This window comes from Oncorhynchus mykiss, chromosome 23, assembly GCF_057628025.1.
Source record: "Oncorhynchus mykiss isolate SJ-2025 chromosome 23, ASM5762802v1, whole genome shotgun sequence".
Classification (NCBI taxonomy): domain Eukaryota; kingdom Metazoa; phylum Chordata; class Actinopteri; order Salmoniformes; family Salmonidae; genus Oncorhynchus; species Oncorhynchus mykiss.
This window is the reverse complement of record NC_143044.1, coordinates 38,579,938-38,592,311: the sequence shown is the minus strand read 5'-3', so window position 1 is coordinate 38,592,311 and position 12,374 is coordinate 38,579,938.

Sequence of the window (12,374 nt, the reverse complement as noted above, 5' to 3'; positions counted from 1 at the left end):
TCATGGCCTCTAAACCTTCAAGCTGCGTACTGGACCCTATTCCAACTAAACTATTGAAAGAGCTGCTTCCTGTGCTTGGCCCTCCTATGTTGAACATAATAAATCAAATCAAATTTATTTATATAGCCCTTCGTACATCAGCTGATATCTCAAAGTGCTGTACAGAAACCCAGCCTAAAACCCCAAACAGCAAGCAATGCAGGTGTAGAAGCACGGTGGCTAGGAAAAACTCCCTAGAAAGGCCAAAACCTAGGAAGAAACCTAGAGAGGAACCAGGCTATGTGGATTGGCCAGTCCTCTTCTGGCTGTGCCGGGTGGAGATTATAACAGAACATGGCCAAGATGTTCAAATGTGCCTTATCTGGTCAAATAATAATAATCACAGGCAGAACAGTTGAAACTGGAGCAGCAGCACGGCCAGGTGGACTGGGGACAGCAAGGAGTCATCAGGTCAGGTCAGGTAGTCCTGGGGCATGGTCCTAGGGCTCAGGTCCTCCGAGAGAGAAAAAGAAAGAGAGAAAGAGAGAATTAGAGAGAGCATACTTAAATTCACACAGGACACCGGATAGGACAGGAGAAGTACTCCAGATATAACAAACTGACCCTAGCCCCCCGACACATAAACTACTGCAGCATAAATACTGGCGGCTGAGACAGGAGGGGTCAGGAGACACTGTGGCCCCATCCGATGACAGGGCCAAACAGGAAGGATATAACCCCACCCACTTTGCCAAAGCACAGACCCCCACACCACTAGAGGGATATCTTCAACCACCAACTTACCATCCTGAGACAAGGCCGAGTATAGCCCACAAAGATCTCCGCCACGGCACAACCCAAGGGGGGGGCGCCAACCCAGACAGGAAGATCACATCAGTGACTCAACCCACTCAAGTGACGCACCCCTCCTAGGGACGGTATGAAAGAGCCCTAGTAAGCCAGTGACTCAGCCCCTGTAATAGGGTTAGAGGCAGAGAATCCCAGTGGAAAGAGGGGAACCAGCCAGGCAGAGACAGCAAGGGCGGTTCGTTGCTCCAGAGCCTTTCTGTTCACCTTCACACTCCTGGGCCAGACTACACTCAATCATACTGAAGAGATGAGTCTTCAGTAAAGACTTAAAGGTTGAGACCGAGTTTGCATCTCTCACATGGGTAGGCAGACCATTCCATAAAAATGGAGCTCTATAGGAGAAAGCCCTGCCTCCAGCTGTTTGCTTAGAAATTCTAGGGACAATTAGGAGGCCTGCATCTTGTGACCGTAGCGTACGTGTAGATATGTACGTCAGGACCAAATCAGAGAGATAGGTAGGAGCAAGCCCATGTAATGCTTTGTAGGTTAGCAGTAAAACCTTGAAATCAGCCCTTGCCTTGACAGGAAGCCAGTGTAGGGAGGCTAGCACTGGAGTAAGATGATAATTTTTTTTGGTTCTAGTCAGGATTCTAGCAGCCGTATTTGGCACTAACTGAAGTTTATTTAGTGCTTTATCCGGGTAGCCGGAAAGTAGAGCATTGCAGTAGTTTAACCTAGAAGTGACAAAAGCATGGATTAATTTTTCTGCATCATTTTTGGACAGAAAGTTTCTGATTTTTGCAATGTTACGTAGATGGAAAAAAAGCTGTCCTTGAAACAGTCTTGATATGTTCTTCAAAAGAGAGATCAGGGTCCAGAGTAACGCCGAGGTCCTTCACAGTTTTATTTGAGACGACTGTACAACCATTAAGATTAATTGTCAGATTCAACAGAAGATCTCTTTGATTCTTGGGACCTAGAACAAGCATCTCTGTTTTGTCCGAGTTTAAAAGTAGAACGTTTGCAGCCATCCACTTCCTTATGTCTGAAACACATGCTTCTAGCGAGGGCAATTTTGGGGCTTCACCATGTTTCATTGAAATGTACAGCTGTGTGTCATCCGCATAGCAGTGAACGTTAACATTATGTTTTCGAATGACATCCCCAAGAGGTAAAATATATAGGGAAAACAATAGTGGTCCTAAAACAGAACCTTGAGGAACACCGAAATGTACAGTTGATTTGTCAGAGGACAAACCATTCACAGAGACAAACTGATATCTTTCCGACAGATAAGATCTAAACCAGGCCAGAACTTGTCCGTGTAGACCAATTTGGGTTTCCAATCTCTCCAAAAGAATGTGATGATCGATGGTATCAAAAGCAGCACTAAGGTCTAGGAGCACGAGGACAGATGCAGAGCCTCGGTCTGATGCCATTAAAAGGTAATTTACCACCTTCACAAGTGCAGTCTCAGTGCTATGATGGGGTCTAAAACCAGACTGAAGCATTTCGTATACATTGTTTGTCTTCAGGAAGGCAGTGAGTTGCTGCGCAACAGCCTTTTCTAACATTTTTGAGAGGAATGGAAGATTCAATATAGGCCGATAGTTTTTTATATTTTCTGGGTCAAGGTTTGGCTTTTTCAAGAGAGGCTTTATTACTGCCACTTTTAGTGAGTTTGGTACACATCCGGTGGATAGAGTGTGCGTCACTTGAGTGGTTTGAGTCGCTGATGTGATCTTCCTGTCCGGTTTGGCGTCCCCCCCTTGGGTTGTGCCGTGGGGGAGATCTTTGTGGGCTATACTCGGCCTGGTCTCAGGATGGTAGGTTGGTGGTTGGAGATATCCCTCTAGTGGTGTGGGGGCTGTGCTTTTGCAAAGTGGGTGGGGTTATATCCTGCCTGTTTGGCCCTGTCCGGGGGTATCGTCGGACGGGGCCACAGTGTCTCCCGACATAGTATGTGTTGGGGGGCTAGGGTCAGTCTGTTATATCTGGAGTATTTCTCCTGTCTTTTCCGGTGTCCTGTGTGAATTTAAGTATGCTCTCTCTAATTCTCTCTTTCTTTCTCCTTCCTCTCTCTCTAATTCTTTCTCTTTTTCTTCCTCTCTTTCTAATTCTCCCTTTTTCTTCCCCTCTCTCTCTCTCTCTCTATGAAAAGCCAACTGACATATACTCCTGAGGTGCTGACCTGTTGCACCCTCTACAACCACTGTGATTATTATTATTTGACCCTACATCTTGGCCATGTTCTGTTATAATCTTCACCCGGCACAGCCAGAAGAGGACTGGCCACCCCTCATAGCCTGGTTCCTCTCTAGGTTTCTTCCTACGTTCTGGCCTTTCTAGGAAGTTTTTCCTAGCCACCTTGCTTCGACACCTGCATTGCTTGCTGTTTGGCGTTTTAGGATGGGTTTCTGTACAGCACTTTGTGACATCAGCTGATGTAAGAAGGGCTTTATAAATTTATAAGTAGACTACTGTCTGTCTGTTGGTCCCTCCAGACTCCCAACTCTTGTTTAATCAGTAGACTACTGTCTGTCTGTTGGTCCCTCCAGACTCCTAACCCTTGTTTAACCAGTAGACTACTGTCTGTCTGTTGGTCCCTCCAGACTCCTAACTCTTGTTTAACCAGTAGACTACTGTCTGTCTGTTGGTCCCTCCAGACTCCTAACCCTTGTTTAACCAGTAGACTACTGTCTGTCTGTTGGTCCCTCCAGATTCCTAACTCTAGTTAGGAACAAGATTAAAGGAGTGATAGAGAAAGTGACAATTGATTTGATAGAGGGTTGGATCAAGAAGGCAGTCATCCCCCTGTTTATCTCCCAGAATGAGAGTTGTTCATATAAACGCAAACACCAGCTGTTTCCAAAACAACCACGCCCCTCCCATCATCTTAGTAATGGAGGGGTCACTGGGTTCTGAGCGTGTCCTCAGCTCACCTCTGCCTGCCTCACACTCCTCAGCAGGAAATGAGAGAGAGCGGCTTTGATTCCTCTGTGCCCTGCCCCTCCCAACACAGCGGTGTGTGTGTCCTTGCCGCCATGTGTGTGTGTGTGATTGAAAACACTGCCAACTTGGCACTGGGCTGCGGCTCTGAGCCTGTGGAAGCAAACATGAGACCCAGCCTAACAGTACCCAGAGTATTCTGTCTAAAACACAAACACACACGCACACCGTAACACACACACACACACACACACACACACTGTGGTGTCTACCGCATAGCGCAGCACAAAACGTCACAACCTGGTACAGTATGGTGCAGGGGAGGTTGCTGGCCAAAACACACTCACATGACGAGACCTGAAGACTTACATCAAGGCTTTAGCTCTGTGTGCTAACATGGCCCTGAGTCACGCGGACCAGACCACCCTGGTTGGATACCTGTTTAGTTGCTATAGAAGAGTAGGCTGTGGTGTAGATTTTCCATGACTCATCCAACAACATGACATGGGACTAAAGCAGTAACACTTCTCACAGAAACTCAGTACAGCATAGAGAATGTTAGAAAAAAAACAGGAAAGCTTATGGGAAAGCTTTTTATTTATTTATTATTGAACCTTTATTTAACTAGGCAAGTCAGTTTAAGAACAAATTCTTATTTACAATGACGGCCTACACCGGTCCAACCAGTGACCCTGTAAGGGATCTCGTCCTCCTCTTCTGAGGAGGAGAAGCGAGAAGGATTGGAGGACCAAAACGCAGCGTGGTAAGTGTCCATAATGTATTTATTCAAAAACACAACTGAACACTGGAACAAAATAATAATAAACGTGAAATATACAAAACCGAAACAGCCCAAACACTCACACGGAAACAAACACCCACAAACCAAAAGTGAAACCCAGGCTACCTAAGTATGATTCTCAATCAGAGACCACTAACGACACCTGCCTCTGATTGAGAACCATGCTAGGCCGAACACAAAAACCAACATAGAAAAACAAACAGACTGCCCACCCCAACTCACGCCCTGACCATACTAAAACAAAGAATAAAATAACAGAACTATGGTCAGAACGGAACAGTACCCCCCCCCCCTCCCCCCCCCCCATAGGTGCGGACTCCGGCCGCAAAACCTGAACCTGTAGGGGAGGGCCTCCGCCGGACAGGCGGGAGACTCCAGCAGCTCCTGGCTGACTGACGGCTCTGGCGGCTCCTGGCTGACTGACGGCTCTGGCGGCTCCTGGCTGGCTGACAGCTCTGGCGGCTCCTGGCTGACTGGTGGCTCCTGGGTGACTGGCGGCTCCTGGCTGACTGGCGGCTCTGGCGGCTCCTGGCTGACTGGCGGCTCTGGCGGCTCCTGGCTGACTGACGGCTCTGGCGGCTCCTGGCTGACTGGCGGCTCTGGCGGCTCCTGGCTGACTGACGGCTCTGGCGGCTCCTGGCTGACTGGCGGCTCTGGCGGCTCCTGGCGGCTCTGGCGGCTCAGGACAGACTGGCGGCTCTGGCGGCTCAGGACAGACTGGCGGCTCTGGCGGCTAAGGACAGACGGGAGACTCTGGCGGCTCAGGACAGACGGGAGACTCTGGCGGCTCAGGACAGACGGGAGACGCTGGCGGCTCAGGACAGACTCAGGACAGACGGGAGACTCTGGCAGCTCAGGACAGACGGGGGACTCTGGCGGCTCAGGACAGACAGGAGACTCTGGCGGCTCAGGACAGACGGGAGACTCTGGCTGCTCAGGACAGACGGGAGACTCTGGCGGCTCAGGACAGACGGAAGACTCTGGCGGCTCAGGACAGACGGGGGACTCTGGCGGCTCTGGGCAGGAGGAAAGCTCTGGCAGCGCTGGACAGGCGGGAGCACCTGTAGGGAGAAGACGGAGAGACAGCCTGGTGTGGGGGACTACCACCGGAGGGCTGGTGCCTGGAGGTGGCACCGGATAGACCGGACCGTGCAGGCGTACTGGAGCTCTTGAGCACCGAGCCTGCCCAACCTTACCTGGTTGAATGCTTCCCGTAGCCAGACCAGTGCGGCGAGGTGTAATAGCCCGCACTGAGCTGTGCTGGCGAACCGGGGACACCATGCGTAAGGCTAGTGCCATGTAAGCCGGCCCGAGGAGACGCACTGGAGACCAGATGCGTAGAGCCGGCTTCATGGCACCTGGCTCGATGCCTACTCTAGCCCGGCCGATACGAGGAGCTGGAATGTACCGCACCGGGCGATGCACACGCACCAGGGATACCGTGCGCTCCACCGCATAACACGGTGCCTGCCCGGTCCCTCTCGCTCTCCGGTAAGCACGGGGAGTTGGCTCAGGTCTCCTACCTGACTTAGTCACACTCCCCATGTGCCACCCCCCAATACATTTTTGGGGCTGCCTCTCGGGCTTCCAGCCGCTCTGCCGTGCTGCTTCCTCATAGCGGCGCCTCTCTGCTTTTGCTGCCTCCAGCTCTGCTTTAGGGCGGCGATATTCCCCTGCTTGTGCCCAGGGTCACTTGACGTCCAAAATCTCCTCCCAAGTCCAGGAGTCTTGTGTCTCTGCAGCTGCTGCCCGTTACCACGCTGCTTGGTCCTCTTGTAGTGGGTGTTTCTGTAAGGTATCTCGTCCTCCTCTTTTGAGGAGGAGAAGCGAGAAGGATCGGAGGAGCAAAGCGCAGCGTGGTAAGTGTCCATAATGTATTTATTCAAAAACACAACTGAACACTGGAACAAAATAATAATAAACGTGAAATATACAAAACCCAAACAGTACCGTGTGGCCCAAACACTCACACGGAAACAAACACCCACAAACCAAAAGTGAAACCCAGGCTACCTAAGTATGATTCTCAATCAGAGACAACTAACGACACCTGCCTCTGATTGAGAACCATACTAGGCCGAACACAAAAACAAAGATAGAAAAACAAACATAGACTGCCCACTCCAACTCAAGCCCTGACCATACTAAAACAAATAATAAAATAACAGAACTATGGTCAGAACGTGACAGACCCAATCCCAATCACGGCCGTTGTGAAACAGCTTATAGGAAAGCTTATAGGAAACCTTATAGGAAAGCTTGGAGGAAACCTTATTGGAAACCTTATAGGAAACCTTATACGAAACCTTATAGGAAACCTGCATATAATCTAATAATGACAGTCAGAGTTTCATGCGTAGGCTTCTGTGATTCAGCACGCACACCATTTACAAGGCCACCAAAATGAGAAAGCAGCCTTTGAGACCAACCACTCTAGTCAGGAATGCTGGACTTTAGTGTACTCTTTCTTACACTGTAACTGGCAGCTGGTCCTGGACCACACTGAGATTGCTGCTTCAGCACAGATCCTGTATCAGCCCCCCCCCAAACACTTTCCTTTCCCAATCCTAGGATGGGAAAAACTAACCTTAGATCAATGTCTAGGGAGAATTTCATCCTCTGCTGAGTTGGCCAGGTAGGAGAGAGAAAGGGAGATAAGGGAGTGAATTTTTATTTATAATAAGGGTTACATTGTGAAAATTGGAGAGGAGAGCACAGGAGAGGAGAGCAGGGGAGAGGAGAGCAGAGGAGAGTGGAGCAGGGGAGCGGAGAGCAGGGGAGAGGAGAGCAAGAGAGAGGAAAGCAGGGGAGAGGAGAGCAAGAGAGAGGAGAGGAGAGCAGGGGAGAGGAGACCAGGGGAGAGGAAAGCAGAGGAGAGCAGGGGAGAGTAGGGGAGAGCAGAGCAGGGGAGAGGAGAGCAGGGGAGAGGAGAGCAGGGGAGAGGAAAGCCGAGGAGAGGAGAGCAGAGGAGAGGAGAGCAGGGGAGAGGAAAGCAGAGGAGAGGAGAGCAGGGCAGAGGAGAGCAGGGGAGAGGAGAGCAGGAGTGAGAGAGGATAGGAGAGCAGGGGAGAGCACTGGTATTGGGTACATTGGTAACCTGTCCCCTATGTCTCTCTGGGTGAGGCTGAGGAAAGGTTTGTTGCTTAATGAATGGCCATGAGTTAGCAGGAAGTGTGACAAAGGTAACAATCTGGGTGGGAGGGACAGGAGGGAAGGAGGGAAAGAGAGAAATAAGATGAAGGAATGAGAGAAATAAGATGAAAGAAAGAGTGTGAGTGTCCATGGAATCCAAAAGAGTTCTATCTGGAACCCAAAATAGTTATTTCTGGAACCCAAAAGAGTTCTATCTGGAACCAAAAGGGTTCTCCTATGGAGACACTCTTTTTTCTTAGAGTGTAGTGTTTTGTAGTGTTGATACTCAGGCATACTGTAGAGGACACCTCACTGCCTTCATACTCACTAATGACCAAAATAGACATTCAGATGAACAGCAAATCACAGTTCCAAACACTAGCCAGGATAACATGAAAATGTACTGATACACAAATGAACAGATATATATAACTCAAACACATAATAAGTACAATAGGTACAGTGCTTTATTGTCCATGTTTGTTAAATAGATGGTGTGCCAGGTTTGAAGCGTCATACCCAAGAAGACTCGAGGCTGTAATCTCTGCCAAAGGTGCTTCAACAAAGTACTGAGTAAAGGATCTGAATACTTATGTAAATGTCATATTTCAGCTGTTTAAAAACCTGTTTTTGCTTTGTCATTTTGGGGTATTGTGTGTAGATGTATGAGGGGGAAAAACGATTTAAACAATTTCAGAATAAGGCTGCAATGTAACAAAATGTGGAAAAAGTCAAAGAGTTTGAGTAGTTTCCGAATGCACTGTATATAGCCTACCACGTGTATGAGCTGTTCCATCTATTCTCTACAGCAGCAGTAGCAGTAACTATAGTAGCCTGTACTAACTGACCTTGACACGCACCCTGTGAACCTACAGTAGGATGACAATGCCCCATGCAGCTTCAGCCCTTCCATGGTCCACTTCCTAAGTGGGGCACAAAAGGCTGGTTTACCATGCCTCTGTTCTGCGTGTCAGTGCTGCCTGAGTAAACACATTAGAAAGCCTCTTACACTGCAGATACAGGCTGGACATGGACACACACACCAAGCACATACACAACAAACACGCACACACACACACCGAACACACACATACACGCAGTGTAGACCTGTGTAAAACATTATTTCATCTGCTTGAGTCTTCCTAGAAACAGGAAGAAGCCTCTGCCTCACTTTGGTGTGTCATTGGAACTTTTATGCTGAAATCTGGTGAAGTGTTTTGTACAACCTTAGTAGCTAATTGCTGTTGTTGTGTGTGTGTGTGTGTGCGTGTGCGTATGTGTGTGCCTACACTGACAAAACAGGTCAGACAAGGCTAATAACAACAAAATGCATCAGCGAGCACATTTATTCCTCTGTGCCTCTATCTGTGGCTCTATCTGTGCCTCTATCTCTCCCTCGCACTCCTTCACTCCCTCCTGTGTGCGTGATAAAGCTCCACCCCCCTGCGGCTGACAACACACAGACACATTCCAGTGTCCCCCACCCAAAAAACACTCACACTCAATCTGAGAGAGAGAGAGAGAGAGAGAGAGAGAGAGAGAGAGGTTCCTAAGCTACACTATGTACGAAGACACTTCTGACCTCTGGTGAAGACATTCAGCTCTGTCTCAGAAAAGGATGTTGATGCTGACTTGTTTTACTACGGCAACTCCCAATCTGCCTTCCACGTTGCACCACAGACAGTGTGTGTGTGTGTGTGTCAGTGGTGCAGTGGACCAGTCCGTCCGAAACCACGCATGTCCTGGTATGATGACATCACTGCAGCTCACGTTTAGCCAATGTGTCGGTGGGGAGACGGCTGCTCTTCTGTGTCCTGAATATGCTGCAGCATGAGAGAGAGAGGGAGGGAAATAGGGAGGGGAGAGAGGGAGAGAGTGAGAGGAGGAGATTGATAGAGAAGGGACGGAAAGAGCAGAAGAGGGAGAGAGAGAGAGGAGGAGGAAAGCTGAACAGTGATTAGTGGCTGTGAGTCTCTCATCATGTCATGTGTCAGTTCTTTCATTCTCCCGGCATTACTCACATCCACAGGCCAGCTGCTCAGTGCTACATGGGAAATAGCCTCATTCAGACAAATATTGAGAACACACACACATATACTTTTGTGCAGCTGAATTTTTGGAACGTGACGCAACTATGAAATCACTGTGGAGAGCACTTAAAGGGTTAGTTTAGCCCTAACCCTAGCTTTATGTCTACATCCCAGATCAACCCTAAACTTAGCCTCAATCCTAATCCAAACCCTCAACCCTAACCCTTGCATCATGTCCACATCCCAATTTAACCCCAACCCTAGCCTTGAATCCCCCAAGGGAAGGGGAAAATAAATATTTTGGGTGTTCCGTTGAGAAAGGCACTTGGCGCCAACTGTTTTATGGTACGCTGTTGATGGGAATTTTTGCCATTTAGTGACCACTAACAAATATTACAGGGAACAACCCTGTGTTCTGGTTGGAAGTTTAGAGTTTTCTGGGACCACTTCATCTATTTTTACAGTGGGTTAGAATGGTACCTTGGTTTTAACTAGAGGTTCATAAAATGAGTGGGGTAATTGTATTAAGTGCCCGTGCACCCTGTATCCCTTGAGGTTAACAGTTTTTGTCCCATTATTTAACCCCAACTCAAACCCTAACACTTCACCTTAACCTAAACCCAGCACTTACAGGTTACCAAGTCATGCCCTTGATCCTTGACCTAATCTTAACCCCACCCTTTACTAAGGCCCTAACCTTAATCCCACCCTTTACTGAGGCCCTAACCTTAACCCACCCTTTACTGAGGCCCTAACCTTAACCCCACCCTTTACTGAGGCCCTAACCTTAACCCCACCCTTTACTGAGGCCCTAACCTTAACCCCACCCTTTACTGAGGCCCTAACCTTAACCCCACCCTTTACTGAGGCCCTAACCTTAACCCCACCCTTTACTGAGGCCCTAACCTTAACCCCACCCTTTACTGAGGCCCTAACCTTAACCCCACCCTTTACTGAGGCCCTAACTTTAACCTTCCTTTGGGAATGTTTACTCACCTCATATAACAACTTTTATAAAGATGTCTCCCTAGGAGCAATAGAATTAGAGAACACGTGCCCGTGCATTGCTTTCACCTAACCTTTAACCCTAACCTTAACCCGAACCTAAACCCTAACCTTAACCATAGCTTCATGTCCACATCCCAGCTCAAACATATCCTCAACCCTTAACCCTTAACCCTAACCCTTAACCTGAACCTAAACCCTAACCTAAACCCTAACCTTAACCCTAACCTAAACCCTAACCTTAACCCTAACCTAAACCGTAGCTTCATGTCCACATCCCAGTTCAACCATAACCATAACCCTAACCTTAACCCTAACCATAACCCTAACCTTAACCCTAACCTAAACCCTAGCTTCATGTCCACTTCCCAGTTCAACCATAACCATAACCCTAACCTTAACCCTAACCATAACCCTAACCTTAACCCTAACCTAAACCCTAGCTTCATGTCCACTTCCCAGTTCAACCATAACCATAACCCTAACCCTAACCCTAACCATAACCATAACCATAACCCTAACCTAAACCCTAGCTTCATGTCCACTTCCCAGTTCAACCATAACCATAACCCTAACCCTAACCCTAACCATAACCATAACCATAACCCTAACCTAAACCCTCGCTTCATGTCCACATCCTATATACCTCCGGTGTACTATTTCTCCATGTGTTGTGTGTCCCTCCCTGGGTGGTAACACTGAGACAGCTGGCACACTGACATGGATCCTCTCTGTCTGTCACGCCATTATCAGTGCATTCAAAAAGTATTCAGACCCCTTGACTGCCCATGCAACCTAACAGAGCTTGAGAAGATATGCAGATAAGAATGAGAGAAACTCCCCAAGCTTGAAGTACCATACCTAAGAAGACTTGAGGTGCTTCAAAATAAATCTTTTAAAAATCTGTTTTCTCTTTGTCATTATGGGGCATTGTGTGTAGATTGATGAGGGGAAAAAATCATTGTATACATTTTTGAATTGAATACTTTCCAAGTGCACTGTATGTCACATCTCACAGGAGAGTGTAGGGAGCAGCAGGACACTATCACCCGTGTGTGTGTGTGTGTGTGTGTGTGTGTGTGTGTGCGTGTGTGCGTGCGTGTGCGTGTGTGTGTGTGGTAATGAATGGCGATGAGTGGACCCTCTGTGCGTGTGTGGTAATGAATAGCGATGAGTTGACCCCCTGTGGGAGGATGCCTGAACTATGTTCACTCATGTCACCTGGGAGAGAGAAAGAAAATTGAGTGAGGGGAGGAGAGAGAGAATCAAGGAAGAGTTGGAAAAATAATCAAAAGAGCAAATCGAGAGAGAGAGAGAGAGAGAGAGAGAGATAGAGAGAGAGAGAGAGAGAGAGAGAGAGAGAGAGAGAGAGAGAGAGAGAGAAAGAGAGAGGAAGATTAGTTGAGAGTGGGGTGTGAGGGAGGAAAGGAGGAAGTAGGGAAGCGAGGCGGGCAGATCTCTTCGTCTGGTAATATTTTACCTCTGTATGACGCAGCGCGGCAGAGCACATATAGAGCTGTTCTACTGACTACTTCATACCAGAGAATTATTCAATATGACAGGCCTCAGGCTGCCTGGGAATCTGTGTATGAGGCTGCTCTCTAGTGGTGGTTTACCTGAATAACAACAGCATATACAGTGTCCTAAGTCAGTGGTTCCAAAACTGT